General features: G+C 43.6%; 1 long non-coding RNA gene across 2 annotated transcripts in view; it reads right to left on the reverse strand.

Annotated features, from left to right (window-relative positions):
* LOC143818446 (uncharacterized) overlaps window positions 1-10403 on the reverse strand; it is a 28230-nt gene extending 17827 nt beyond the window's left edge. The window contains exons 1-3 of one of the 2 annotated variants that reach the window (XR_013224553.1): window positions 9955-10403; window positions 8415-8725; window positions 5721-5902 (exon numbers count right to left, since the gene is read on the reverse strand). This is a non-coding gene — a long non-coding RNA (uncharacterized LOC143818446). Of the gene's footprint in view, window positions 1-5513; window positions 5903-8414; window positions 8726-9954 lie in introns of those variants that run through there. The other variant, XR_013224552.1, reaches the window with a different exon arrangement.
* Window positions 10404-15195: the final 4792 nt, after the last annotated feature.

The following is a 15195-nucleotide window of genomic DNA, read 5'->3' on the forward strand; positions in this document are numbered from 1 at the left end:
ATTTTTTCACAAAAATGATCTTTTCGCCCCCAATTTTTTATTTTCCCAAGGGTAAGAGAAGAAATTGGACCCCAAAAGTTGTTGTACAATTTGTCCTGAGTATGCTGATACCCCATATATGGAGGTAAACCATTGTTTGGGCGCTTGGCAGAGCTCGGAAGGGAAGGGGCGCCATTTGACTTTTCAATGCAAAATTGACTGGAATTGAGATGGGATGCCATGTTGCGTTTGGAGAGCCACTGATGTGCCTAAACATTAAAACCCCCCACAATTGACACCATTTTGGAAAGTAGACCCCCTAAGGAACTCATCTAGATGTGTTGTGAGAGCTTTAAACCCCCAAGTGTTTCACTACAGTTTATAACGCAGAGCCGTGAAAATAAAAATCCTTTTTTTCCACAAAAATTATTTTTTAGCTCCCAGTTTTGTATTTTTCCAAGGGTAACAGTTGAAATTGAACCCCAAAAGTTGTTGTCCAATTTGTCCTGAGTACGCTGATACCCAATATGTGTGGGGAACCACTGTTTGGGCGCATGGCAGAGCTCGGAAGGGAAGGAGCGCCATTTGGAATGCAGACTTAGATGGATTGGTCTGCTGGCGTCACGTTGCATTTGCAGAGCCCTGATGTAACCAAACAGTAGAAACCCCCCATAAGTGACCCCATATTGGAAACTAAACCCCCCAAGGAACTTATCTAGATGTGTTGAGAACTTTGAACCCCCAAGTGTTTCACTACAGTTTATAGCGCAGAGCCGTGAAAATAAAAAATCTTCTTTTTTTATTCCACAAAAATGATTTTTTAGCCCTCAGTTTTGTATTTTCCCAAGGGTAAAAAGAAATTGGACCCCAAAAGTTGTTGTCCAATGTGTCCTGAGTACGCTGATACCCTATATGTTGGGGTAAAGCCCTGTTTGGGTGCATGGGAGAGCTCGGAAGGGAAGGAGCACTGTTTTGCTTCTTCAACTCAGAATTGGCTGGAATTGAGATCGGACGCCATGTTGCGTTTGGAGAGCTCCTGATGTGCCTAAACAGTGGAAACCCCCCAATTATAACTGAAACTCTAATCCAAACACACCCCTAACCCTAATCTCAACGGTAACCCCTAACCCTGGGGGGTTACCACACCCCTAACCCTGACACACCCCTAACCGTAATCCCAACCCTATTCCCACTGTAAATGTAATCCAAAAGCTAACCCTATCTTTAGCCCCAACCCTAACACTAACTTTAGCCCCAACCCAAACCCTAACTTTAGCCCCAACCCTAATTGTAACCCTAACCCTAGCCCCAACCCTAATCCTAACCCTAGCCCTAACCCTAGCCCTAGACCTAATCCTAGCCCTAACCCTTACCCTAGCCCTAACCCTAATGGGAAAATGGAAATAAATACATTTTTTAATTTTTTTAATTTTTCCCTAAGTAAGGGGGTGATGAAGGGTGGTTTGATTTACTATTTATAGCGGGTTTTCTAGCTTATTTTTATGATTGGCAGCCGTCACACACTAAAAGACGCTTTTTATTGCAAAAAATATTTTTTGTGTTACCACATTTTGAGAGCTATAATTTTTCCATATTTTGGTCTACAGAGTCATGTGAGGTCTTGTTTTTTGTGGGACGAGGTGATGTTTTTATTGGTAATATTTTCGGGCATGGGGCTTTTATACGATAAAAACTATTTTATAGAAAAAATTATTTTTGCATCGCTTTATTCTGAGGACTATAACTTTATTTTTTCACTAATGATGCTGTATGGCAGCTCGTTTTTTGCGGGACAAGATGACGTTTTCAGCGGTACCATGGTTATTTATATCCGTCTTTTTGATCGCGTGTTATTCCACTTTTTGTTCGGCAGTATGATAATAAAGCGTTGTTTTTTTTGCCTCGTTTTTTTTTTTTTTTTTACGGTGTTCACCGAAGGGATTAACTAGTGGGACAGTTTTATAGGTCGGGTCATTACTGACGTGGCGATACTAGATATGTGTACTTTTGTGGTTTTTTTTTATTTAGATAAAGGAATGTATTTATTGGAACAATATATATATATATTTTTAATTATTTATTTAGTAATTTTTTATTTTTTTTCTACACATGTAAATTTTTTTTTTTTTACTTTTTTACTTTGCCCCAGGGGGGGACATCACAGTTAAGTGTCAGATCGCTGATCTGACACTTTGCTGTGCACTGTGTCAGATCAGCGATCTGATGTGCACTCCTGGAGGCTTCCCGGCGCCTGCTCTGAGCAGGCACTGTGAAGCCACCTCCCTGCAGGACCTGGATGCAGCCTCGCGGCCATTTTGGATCCGGGCCTGCTGCAGGGAGGAGAAGGTAAGAGACCGGAGCATCGCGTTGCTCTGAGGGTCTCAGGGAAGCACGCAGGGAGTCCCCTCCCAGCGCGATGCTTTCCTATACCGCCGGAACACTGCGATCATGTTTGATCGCAGTGTGCTGGGGGTTAATGTGCCGGGGGCGGTCCGTGACCGCTTCTGGCACATAGCGCCGGATGTCAGCTGACACCCGGCCACGATCGGCCGCGCTCCCCCCGTGAGCGTGGCTGATCGCGCTGGACGTACTATTCCATCCTTGGGAAGTAGGGCCCACCCCACATGGACGAAATAGTACGTCCAATGGTAGAAAGGGGTTAAAGAAGAAGTTACAAGTCTGTGAGAGCCAGAAATGTTGCATGTTTTTAGGTGACCAAATACTTATTTTCCACCATAATTTGCAAAATAAATCTTGCCAAATCAGACAAGGTGATTTTCTGGATTTGTTTTCTCATTTTAAGGCCGGGATCACACATATGCGAGATACGGCCATGTCTCGCAGGTGAAAACCCAGCTCTGGTTCTGGCACTCCGGAGCGGAGCGTGCAGCTCCATGTATTGCTGTGCGGCCGCACGCTCCGCTCCGGAGTGCCGGCGCCAGAGCTGGGTTTTCACCTGCGAGACTCGGCCGTATCTCGCGTATGTGTGATCCCGGCCTTACTCTCATAGTTGTGGTCTACCTATGATGTCAATTACAGGCCTCTCTCATCTTTTTAAGTGGGAGAACTTGCACAATTGGTGGCTGGCTAAATACTTTTTTTTCCCCTCTGTACTGTTTTCACATCTCCAAAGTGTAGCAGATTTATTTTCAAGTTTTTACTTCCTACATTTACAAAATATTCTGTATATTTTTGCACAATTGCATATACTAATCGAGCCAATGCCTAGCAAATTTTATTTTCTTTCTATTACATTTTTTTTCTTTTTAGTTTTAATCACTTTCTTATTTCAACTTCAAGCATTAAGACAACTCACTTCCCCTTAAAGAGCAACTTACCCTGATATTATGCATCCTGTCCCTCCCCCCCCCCCTCCAATCTTGTGCACAGTAAATAGGGACTTCTGCTGTTACTGTGTTTATCATGTAAATTTGAATTCTAGAAGGGGCTTTGGTGTTTGTAAATAGCTAATTTCAAAGTAAAAAGGTGACAATTAATCCTAAATCAAAATGCCAGCAGTCTTGATTTTTTTAAGTAGCAAGTTCCTTATGCACTGCAACAGAGGGACTAATTTGCATGCAACTCAATTAAAATTACAATTGGGGGCCCCTGAAAAACTAATTTGATGCTCTTGATAAGCAGTGGTTTTTAATTGTATTTTACCCTTGAAAAATGTATTACACTAATTATTCAAAGCAGTAATTCAGTAATTATGAATTTCTGGACTGGACAAAATACTATATATCATATAGAGTTAAGTCCAGAAATTATTACCACCTTTCAAGTAAAAGCATTTGCTGCTTGTTTTTTAAATATATTTTACTTTACAAAAATCAGCAGTTGTGATCCCATGCTGTCCTGCTGTAGCGCGAAGCGGGGCGGTAGCTGCGGGCAAGGCATTCATCTCCCTTTATGCCACTGCGCACTACATAAGTGTAGGTCCTGGCTTGGTGCTTGGATTCATGCTGTGGGCAGCATGGTGGCGCAGTGGTTAGCACAGCAGCCTTGCAGCGCTGGAGTCCTGGGTTCTAATCCCACTCAGGATAACATCTGCAAAGAGTTTGTATGTTCTCTCCGTGTTTGCGTGGGTTTCCTCTGGGTACTCCGGTTTCCTCCCACATTCAAAAGACATACTGATAGGGAATTTAGATTGTGAACCCCATCAGGGACAGCGATGATAATGTGTGCAAAATTGTAAAGCGCTGCGGAATATGTTAGCGCTATATAAAAATAAAGATTATTATTATTATTATAAGGTACCGTCACACTCAGCAACTTTGCAAAGAGAACAACAACAATCCGTGACGTTGCAGCGTCCTGGATAGCGATCTCGTTGTGTTTGACACGCAGCAGCGATCTGGATCCCGCTGTGCCATCGCTGGTCAGAGCTAGAAGTCCAGAACTTTATTTCGTCGCCAGGTTGGCGTGTATCGTCATGTTTGCCATCAAAAGCAACGACACCAGCAACGAGCATAGGGGGCGTCGCAGCGTCTCCTTCTAGCCAGTCAGTACACTCCGGCTGTTTGACATGGAGCTAACAACCAGCGAGAATGAGAAGTGTCATGGTTCCCAATGGCAAGGGAACGTAACAAACATATAAATAACGAACGAGCTCTCGGGTGATGGAAACTCGAGTTGACCGTGAGCTAAATCTACCACACAACTAATAGTAGCCAGGGAGCATACCTACGGCTTCCTAAATGCCACGCGCCAGCCGGAGGACTAACTACGCCTGGTAGAGGAAGGAACAGACCTGGCTTACCTCTAGGGAAATACCCCAAAAGATGATAGCAGCCCCCCACATGTAATAACGGTGAATTAAGAGGAAAAGACATACACAGTATGAAAGTAGATTTAGCAAAGAGAGGTCCACTTACTAGATAGCAGAAGGATACAAAAGAGGACTTCACGGTCAACTGAAAACCCTTTCAAAAACCATCCTGAAATTACTTTAAGACTCCTGTGTCAACTCATGACACAGGAGTGGCAATTTCAGCCCGCAAGAGCTTCCAGCTACAGAGAATTACAAAAACTGCAAACTGGACAAAAGATACAAAACAAAAGGACAAAGTCCACTTAGCTGATCAGCAGACTAGTAGCAGGAACATGCAACCGAAGGCTCTGGTTACAATGATGACCGGCAAGGAAATGACTGGAGAGCAAGGCTAAATAGGAAACTCCCAAACGCTGATGGAAGCAGGTGAACAGAAGCAGCAAAGTGCAAACAAGTCACCAATACCACCAGCAACCACCAGGGGAGCCCAAAAAGCGGATACACAACAGAGAAGTGAGTCGCCGTTACGTCACTGGATCGCTCCTGCATCGTTCTGGAGTTGCTGTTTTTGACGTCTCTACAGCGACCTAAACAGCGACGCTACAGCGATCTAGTTTAGGTCGGCTCATTGTCTATATCGCCGCAGCGTCGCTGAGTGTGACGGTACCTTTACGCCGGTGCAGGCAGCCTTTAGCCGATAGTGTAGGCTGACCAGGACCATAGGTTCCACTGTTCAATTAACTGAGACTGCCGTTCAAAAACAAAATCTTTATTGAATGGTAACTTGGTAAGAGTTATGTACAAGAGATAGCGGGTACAAAGCCTTATGGACATTTCATTTACAATACTGAACATTTTCATTCACATAGTATCCTTCCTCTGTAGTGTACTCCATGACTAGTGAGGCACATTGTTTTGTCCTCCTTCGTCACAACCCAGCTTCAATTCAGCAAGTCTCTCTACTCACTCAGCAGTTTTGCATCATATTTCTTCCTCTACTGGATCCCGGAAGGTCAAGCTGTCTCGTCTGTAACTGCAAGGTCTCGCTATTCTGCTGTTCTTAGTCTCCACTCACTCTGGATCACCCTTAAGGCAGCTCTGCTCACTTTACACTTCCTTTTCGCACTTAAACGTCCACTAACTAAATAACTAAAGAAAGATCCCAAACATTAACTTTATCTTTTCTTACCCTAACATCACTACCTAAATTACAGTCACCTATACTACCTATAATACTATGCCCACTACACTATACATGCTGTACTATACATTATTTATCTTACTATACATAACAGGAGGCACATACACACGATTGGTGTCTTCAGGGGTAGCAATGCGACGGTCCAGTCCACCACCCTTGCGATCCTTTTTAATGATGGCTGTCCTCAACCATCCGAGCACATAGAAAACATTAACCCCTTCACAACCTTGGGGTTTTCTGTTTTTGCGTTTCTGTTTTTTGCTCCCCTTCTTTCCAAAGCAATAACTTTTTAATTTTTTTTGTCAAAGTGGCCTGTGAGGGCTTGCTTTTTGCAGAACGAGTTTTACTGTACTTTTGAAAGACACCATTGGTTTTACCATATCATGTACTGGAAACTGGGAAAAAAAATTCAAAGTGCGGTGAAATTGCAAAAAAAGTGCAGTTTCAAATTTAGTTGGTTTTTTTTTTACCATGTTCACTAAATACTAAACTGACCTGCCATTATGATTCTCTGGGTCATTACAAGTTCACAGATGCTGAACATGTATAGGTTCTATTTTATTTAAGTGGTGAAAAAAAAATCCAAGTTTGAAAAAGGTAAAAATAAAAATGATGCCATTTTCTGAGACAAATAGCTTTTCCATTTTTCGGGATCTGGGGCTGGGTGAGGGTTTATTTTTTGCATGCCGAGCTGACATTTTTATTGATACAATTTTAGGGTAGATAAATGTTTTGATTGCCTGTTATTGCATTTTATTGCAAAGTTGTGGCGACCCAAAAACGTAATTCTGGCGCTTTCGATTTTTTTTTTTTATTATTATGCCGTTTTCCAATCTGATTTATTTTTATATTTTGATAGATTTGGCGTTTCTGAAAGTTGCAACACCAAATATGTATATTTATAGTTATTATTGTTTTATTTTGAATGGGGAAAAAGGGGGTTGATTTGAACTTTTATAATTTTTTCACTTTTTTAATATTTAAATATTTTTTTTTTACTTTGTACGTGCTTCAATAGTCTCCATGGGAGAATAGAAGCTGCTATCATCCGATCGCCTGTGCTACGCATAGCAAGGCTGAAGCTAAAATGATCATCTGCTATGAGCGCCAGCCACAGGGCGGCGCTTATAGCAGGTTGGCAGTGACCACCACAGTGGTCTCCTGCTGACCCGGGTTGTCATGCGAGCCCATATCAGTGCCCCACGGTCATATGACACGGGTGCCGATGGGTGGGATTAGTGACGCGCTTCTGGTGTGGCCATGTTAAATGCTGCTGTCGGAGATTGACAGCAGCATTTAACATGTTAACATCCGTGGGTGGATCGTAATTCCACCCACGATTCTTAGGGGCACATGTCAGCTGACTGCACTGTGGCCATGGGATGCATGGGATGCAATGGTGCTGAATCAGACAGAATGGGCATTGACATATACTATATGTCTTTGTCGGTTCTCCTTCAAGAAATCTGTATCCTCATGAGTAAGGGTACCATCTCACAGTGGCACTTTTGTCGCTACGACGGTACGATCCGTGACGTTCCAGCGATATCCATACAATATCGCTGTGTCTGACACGCAGCAGCGATCAGGGACCCTGCTGAGAATCGTACGTCGTAGCAGATCGTTTGGAACTTTCTTTCGTCGCTGGATCTCCCGCTGTCATCGCTGGATCGGTGTGTGTGACACCGATCCAGCGATGCGTTCGCTTGTAACCAGGGTAAACATCGGGTTACTAAGCACAGGGCTGCGCTTAGTAACCCGATGTTTACCCTGGTTACCATCGTAAATGTAAAAAAAAAAAAACCGTACATACTCACATTCCGGTGTCCGTCAGGTCCCTAGCCGTCTGCTTCCCGCACTGACTGACTGCCGGAAAGTAAAAGCAGAGCACAGCGGTGACGTCACCGCTGTGCTCTGCTTTCACTTTACGGCCGGCACTCAGTCAGTGCGGGAAGCAGACGGCGAGGGACCTGACGGACACCGGAATGTGAGTATGTACGGTTTTTTTTTTTTTACATTTATGATGGTAACCAGGGTAAACATCGGGTTACTAAGCGCGGCCCTGCGCTTAGTAACCCGATGTTTACCCTGGTTACCCGGGGACTTCGGCATCGTTGGTCGCTGGAGAGCTGTCTGTGTGACAGCTCCCCAGCGACCACACAACGACTTACCAACGATCACGGCCAGGTCGTATCGCTGGTCGTGATCGTTGGTAAATCGTTTTGTGTAACGATACCCTAAGACTGCCTGGTGGACTGGGTCATGTCGACCATGTAAATTTTTCTTTTGTATGCACTATATTTTGTTTTGAAAAATAAAAAGAAAAGGAAAATACAGTCCTGTTGAGCCAGACTCCAATTTTTTCTAATATCTGGTGAAGGGCTGGATTTCGCTTCCTGCCCTTTTGCCTTTTTCACATCCAAGATGGGCGGGTGCGTCTCACTGTTTTGCGCCACTCACCATCATCTTGCAGTCTTTGCTCGAAGCTATCTTAGACCGCTCGACGGTTGCCATTTTCCAGATCACTCAAGTCTTCTTTGCACTGGGTGGTTACTTCAGATGCAAGACTCGATCCTGCTGACTATGCCAAGCGTAGCGCTGGGTGGTAGCCATAGGCTAGGCACTTGTCTCCACTTACGACCTGGCGCACTTTATGAGAGTATGGGTCCTGGCTGGGTGTTTATACTCATGCTGTGAGGGCCATGCTGGCCACCTGTAGCCAATGGTGTTGTTTGGACAGGACCGTAGGTTCCACTGTTCAATAAAGGAGACTGTCGTAATAAAAACAAAGTCTTTACTTAACGGTAACTTGGTAAGGGTTATGTACAAGGGACAGAGGGTACAAAGTCTTATGGACTTTCCTTAACAATATGAAGCATTTTCTTTCACACAATATCCTTCCTCTGTAGTCTACTCCAGGGCTAGTGAGGCACACTGTATCACTCTACTCCATTACAACCCTATTTCTTCCACTACTGACACCCTGTAGCTAGCAATCGGGACCCCCACTAGTTCCACAAATTTGGTCCTGGTTAGGTCCATTACCTTCGACATTTGCAAGCTCGTGGTTTTTCGTGACTCGTCTCCCTTTTCAAGGACCCTTTTCTGGAAGGCCACGCTGTCACATTGGTTACTGCAGGATCTTGCTATTCAACTGTCCTTAGTCTCCACTCACTCCGGTTCACCCTTAAGGCAGCTCTGCTCACTTTGCATTTCCTATTTGCATTTGAACTTGCACTAACTAAATAACTACAGGAAGTATTCTCTTTCCCTAAGACTAAGTTCTTCCCACTATGGGCTGTTCCCAAACATTAACTGTATCTTACCCTAACATTGCTACCTAAATTACAGTCACCTAACTACATTCTATACTACCTTTAATACTATGCCCTGCACTATACATCTTAGGGTACGTTCACACAGGACTTTTTTGCTGCGTATTTTTGCTGCGTTTTTTAATGCTAATTTAGGTGCGTTTTTTTGGTGCGTATTTGGTGCGTTTTTTGGGTAAGTTCACACAGGACTTTTTTGCTGCGTATTTTTGCTGCGTATTTTTGCTGCGTATTTTTGCTGCTTTTTTATGCCAATTTTCAGCTGCTTATAATAGATGCGTTTTTTGTGCGGTTTTGGTGCGTTTTTTTGTCTATTTGTGCTTGATAATAAAGTTGAGTGACCCCAGTGGAGCTTAGCATCGCCTTCATCCCAGCGGGGGAACAATTTACGGCGAATTACATGCCATGCATCGGCCTTTTTTTGACGATCACTGTAGTTTGGGCAAGCTACATCCCAAATTACAGGCATTGCTTCCACCTTGGAAAAATAAATGAAAAAGTAATTACCAAATGCAAGATGAAATGAAGCCAACATTCATGACAAGGAAGATACAAACATACACATGCAGAACACATGAACATGTACATAACAGCACATGAGCATCGCAAAGTGTACCATTGCAAACAATCGGATAGATAGATATATCACAAATTAAAAAAAATATTACCTCCATGATTAGTTGGGAAACATCAATGCTCATCCTCCTATACCAAGACATGGCTAACACCTCACTACCAGAAACTCCCTCACAATAGATCACAATCAGGACACCTCACAATGGCTCTTCACATCTCACTACCAGGAACTCCCTCACAATAGATCACAATCAGGACACCTCACCATGGCTCTTCACACCTCACTACCAGGAACTCCCTCGCAATAGATCACAATCAGGACACCTCACAATGGCTCTTCACACCTCACAATGGCTCACAATGGCTCTTCACACCTCACTACCAGGAACTCCCTCACAATAGATCACAATCAGGACACCTCACAATGGCTCTTCACACCTCACAATGGCTCTTCACAGCTCACTAACCACACCCCTAAGCTCTTGGCTGTGAGATCACTTCCTGCTGGCCATGATTTTTCTGCACAAAAAACGCAGCAAATAATGCTACATGCGTTTTTGCAGCGTTTTTTTCATCACCCATTCAAGTCAATGGGTGAAAAAACGCTGCAAAAACGCTGAAAGAAGTGACATGCCCTATGTCCAAAAAACGCAGCAAAGCAGAAAAAACTGATCAAACAAAAACCCAATGTGTGTGCATGAGATTTCTGAAATCTCATAGGCTTTGCTGGTACTGTAAAAAGCAGCTGAAAATTAGCATAAAAAAACGCAGCAAAAATACGCAGCAAAAAAGTCTTGTGTGAACGTACCCTTATACTGTACATTACTTATCTTAACCCCTTAGTGACAGAGCCAATTTGGTACTTAATGACCGAGCCAATTTTTACAATTCTGACCACTGTCACTTTATGAGGTTATAACTCTGGAACGCTTTAACGGATCCTGCTGATTCTGAGATTGTTTTTTCGTGACATGTTGTACTTCATGCTAGTGGTAACATTTCTTCGATATTACTTGCGATTATTTATGAAAAAAATGGAAATATGGTGAAAATTTTTAAAATTTTGCAATTTTCAAATTTTGTATTTTTATGCCCTTAAATCAGAGAGATATGTCACACAAAATAGTTCATAAATAACATTTCCCACATGTCTACTTTACATCAGCACAATTTTGGAAACAATTTTTTTTTTTGTTAGGGAGTTATAAGGGTTAAAAGTTGACCAGCAATTTCTCATTTTTACAACACCATGTTTTTTTTAGGGACCACATCACCTTTGAAGTCATTTTGAGGGGTCTATATGATAGAAAATAACCAAGTGTGACACCATTCTAAAAACTGCACCCCTCAAGCTGCTCAAAACCACATTCAAGAAGTTTATTAACCCTTTACGTACTTCACAGGAACTGAAACAATGTGGAAGAAAAAAATGAACATTTAACTTTTTTTTGCAAACATTTTACTTCAGAACCATTTTTTTTAATTTTCACAAGTGTAAAAACAGAAATTTAACCACAAATTTTGTTGTGCAATTTTTCCTGAGTACGCCGATACCCCATATGTGGAGGTAAACCACTGTTTGGGCGCACCGCAGAGCTTGGAAGTGAAGGAGCACCGTTTGACTGTTTCAATGCAGAATTGGCTGGAATTGAGATCGGACGCCATGTCGCGTTTGGAGAGCCCCTAATGTGCCTAAACAGTGGAAACCCCCCACAAGTGACACCATTTTGGAAACTAGACCCCTTAAGGAACTTTTCTAGATGTGTGGTGAGCACTTAGAACCCCCAAGTGCTTCACAGAAGTTTATAACGTAGAGCCGTGAAAATAAAAAATCGCATTTGTTTTCACAAAAATGATTTTTTCGCCCACAAATTCTTATTTTCACAAGGGTAACAGGAGAAATTAGACCACAAACGTTGTTGTGCAATTTCTCCTGAGTACGTCGATACCCCATATGTGGAGGTAAACCACTGTTTGGGCGCACCGCAGAGCTTGGAAGTGAAGGAGCACCGTTTGACTTTTTCAATGCAGAATTGGCTGGAATTGAGATTGGATGCCATGTCGCGTTTGGAGAGCCCCTGATGTGCCTAAACAGTGGAAACCCCCCACAAGTGATACCATTTTGGAAACTAGACCCCTTAAGGAACTTATCTAGATGTGTGGTGACCACTTTGAACCCCCAAGTGCTTCACAGAAGTTTATAACGTAGAGCCGTGAAAATAAAAAATCGCATTTTTTCTACAAAAATGATCTTTATGCCCCCAAATTTTTATTTTCACAAGGGTAACAGGAGAAATTAGACCACAAAAGATGTTGTGCTAACCCTACTCTAACTCTAACTCTAACCAACTCTAGCCAACTCTAACCCTAACTTTAGCCCCAACCCTAGCCCTAACCCTAACTTTAGCCCAAACCCTAACTTTAGCCCTAAACCTAGCCCCAACCCTAACCCTAACTTTAGCCCCAACCCTAGCCCTAACCCTAGCTCTAACCCTAATCCTAGCTCTAACCCTAACCCAAGCCCTAACCCTAACCCTAAGGCTATGTGCACATGTTGCGGATTTTGCTGCGGATCCCCAGCGTTTCCGCAGCTGTGGGTCCGCAGCAGTTTCCCATGAGTTTACAGTACAATGTAAACCTATGGGAAACATAAAACGCTGTGCCCATGCTGCGGAAAAAACCACATGGAAACGCAGCGGTTTACATTCCGCAGCATGTCAATTCTTTCTGCTGATTCCGCAGCGGTTTTACACCTGCTCCATAATAGAAAACCGCAGGTGTAAAACCGCAGTGGAATCCGCACAAAAACCGCGGTACATCCACGATAAATCCGCAGGAAAAACGCAGCGTTTTGGTCCTGCGGATTTATCAAATCCGCTGCGGAAAAATCCGCAGAGAACCATTCTATGTGTGCACATATCCTAACCCTACCCCTACCCCTACCCCTAACCCTAACCCTACCCCTAACCCTATTTGGAAAATAGAAATTCATACATTTTTTTTATTTTATTATTTTTTTCTTACTAAGGGGGTGATAAAGGGGGGGGGTTATTTACTATTTTTTTTATTTTGATCACTGTGATAGGATCTCACAGTGACCAAAATAAAAAAAGAGGAAGAATTTTCTTCTGCCGGCCGGCAGATCATGGCGGGCGCACTGCGCATGCGCCCGCCATTTTCTTACTGGAGCAAGAAGCCAGCGGCCAGCAGAAGAAGCAGGAGGACCCAGGGACACCAGTAAGTATAACAGGGTCCCCGAATCCCCCTATTTCTCTGTCCTCTGATGTGCGATCACATCAGAGGACAGAGAATGACATCGCTTTTTTTTTTTTTTTTGCGGTTGCCGGTAAACAGTTAATTACCGGCGATCGCAAAACAGGGTTCGGTAAAAACCGACCCCGATCATGTTCTTTGGGGTCTCGGCTACCCCCGGCAGCCGAGACCCCAAAGAACATCCGGGTGCCGGGCGGCGGGCGCACTGCGCATGCGCCCGCCATTATCTCCCCGGAAAAAGATGGCGGCGCCCATCGGGAGCCACGAGGAGCACCGGGGGAGGTAGGTGAGTATTGGGGGGCTATCGGGGGCTATCGGGGACCACATTTCTCTGTCCTCCGATGTGCGATCACATCGGAGGACAGAGAAATTAAATGGCAAATCGCGTTTTTTTTTTTTTTGTTGCGACCGCCGGTAAACGGTTAATTACCGGCGATCGCAACTCGGGGGTCGGTAAAAAACCCCCGAATCATGTTCTCTGGGGTCTCAGCTACCCCCGGCAACCGAGACCCCAGAGAAAATCCGACTCTGGGGGGCGCTATTCACTTTTTCCACAGCGCCGTTAATTAACGGCGCTGTGGTTTAAGTACCCTTAGCGGCCGCCGTTAAAAGGCTTATCGGCGGTCGTTAAGGGGTTAAATGTTCCTGCATAGTGGAGGGGATTTTATGAAATCCCGTGTCCACTATGCGTGGAAACCCGCACGCGGCGGCCCTGCGACTCCGGACATGCTGCGCGTCTTTTCAGAACGCAGCATGTCCGTACACCTTGCGGGGACGCAGTGTCCCCGCAAGGCATAACACAGGGCCCTATGGCGAGGGGTGCGATGATCCCGGATGTGTACTGTACACATCCGGCACCATCGCGTCCCATTAAGGGGGCGGGACTTAGCGCCGAGCGGCTTCGCCGCTGCGGCGATCCCGCCGGCGAAACGGACCGTGGAGACGTACCCTTACACTGCCTGTATACTCCTCTTTTGCTTCCTCCCCTGCCCTGGAGCTGTGGTATATTCAGACCATGTTTCTGTACGGTCAGACACAGCCATTACTCAGTATGCACAAGGGTCACATTTCTAACACTAGCTCAACACAGGAAATTTTTTTTAACCCCTTAATGACCACCAATACGTCTTTTAACTGACCTGAGATATAAGAGAATAGCCTCCCCATACAGCTGACAATCCAGCATCTGTCGGTTGTGCACTATAGCTGACAACTTGCTGTATCAGCCATGATCAGTGTTTGCACCATCCAAATCTGTTTAACCCCTTAGATGCTGCTGTCAGTAGTGACTACATCATTATAAATGGTTAACAGAGTGTGAGGGCTTCCTCTTTATCCAAATTGGTGCCCTCAGATCATGATTGTGTGGTCCTGATGTTTGCCATGTCAGTTCATGACCAAATAGCAGCCTTACCGTCTGACTGCTGTAGTAATCTGTTCAGAAGTTAGAGGCATTTAGGTGGTAAAAATATACATTTTCATTTCTGTCATGCCACTCTGCATTAATTCCTGTAAAGCACCTGAATGGTTAACAAACTAACTGACTGCAGTTTTCAATATGTCAGGGGTGCTGTTTTTAAAATGGTATCACTTTTGGGGTTTTTCTAATATATAGGGCCCCTAAAGTCACTTCAAACATGGATAAGTCCTTAAAAAAAGAAATTGTGTAAATTTCCTTGAAAATATGAAAAATTGATGCTACATTTTTAAACCTCATAAAATGCTAACAAAACAAAATAACATTTTACAAATGGTGCTGATATAAAGCCGACACGTGGGAAATGTTATTTATTAATGGTTCGCTGTGGTGTGACCATCTGGATTAAAGAGATAATCATTCAAATTTAGAAAAGTGCTAATTTTTTAACATTTTACTAAATTTTTTTATACTTTTTATAAATAAACACAAAACATATTGACCTAGATTTACCATTATCATAAAGTATAATGTGTCATGAAAAAACAGTCTCAAAATCACTGGGATTTGTTGAAGCGTTGCAGAGTTATTACCACATAAAGTGACACTGGTCAGATTTCAAAAATTTGGCTCTGTCACTAAG

Source organism: Ranitomeya variabilis, chromosome 3 (genome assembly GCF_051348905.1).
Source record: "Ranitomeya variabilis isolate aRanVar5 chromosome 3, aRanVar5.hap1, whole genome shotgun sequence".
Lineage (NCBI taxonomy): Eukaryota > Metazoa > Chordata > Amphibia > Anura > Dendrobatidae > Ranitomeya > Ranitomeya variabilis.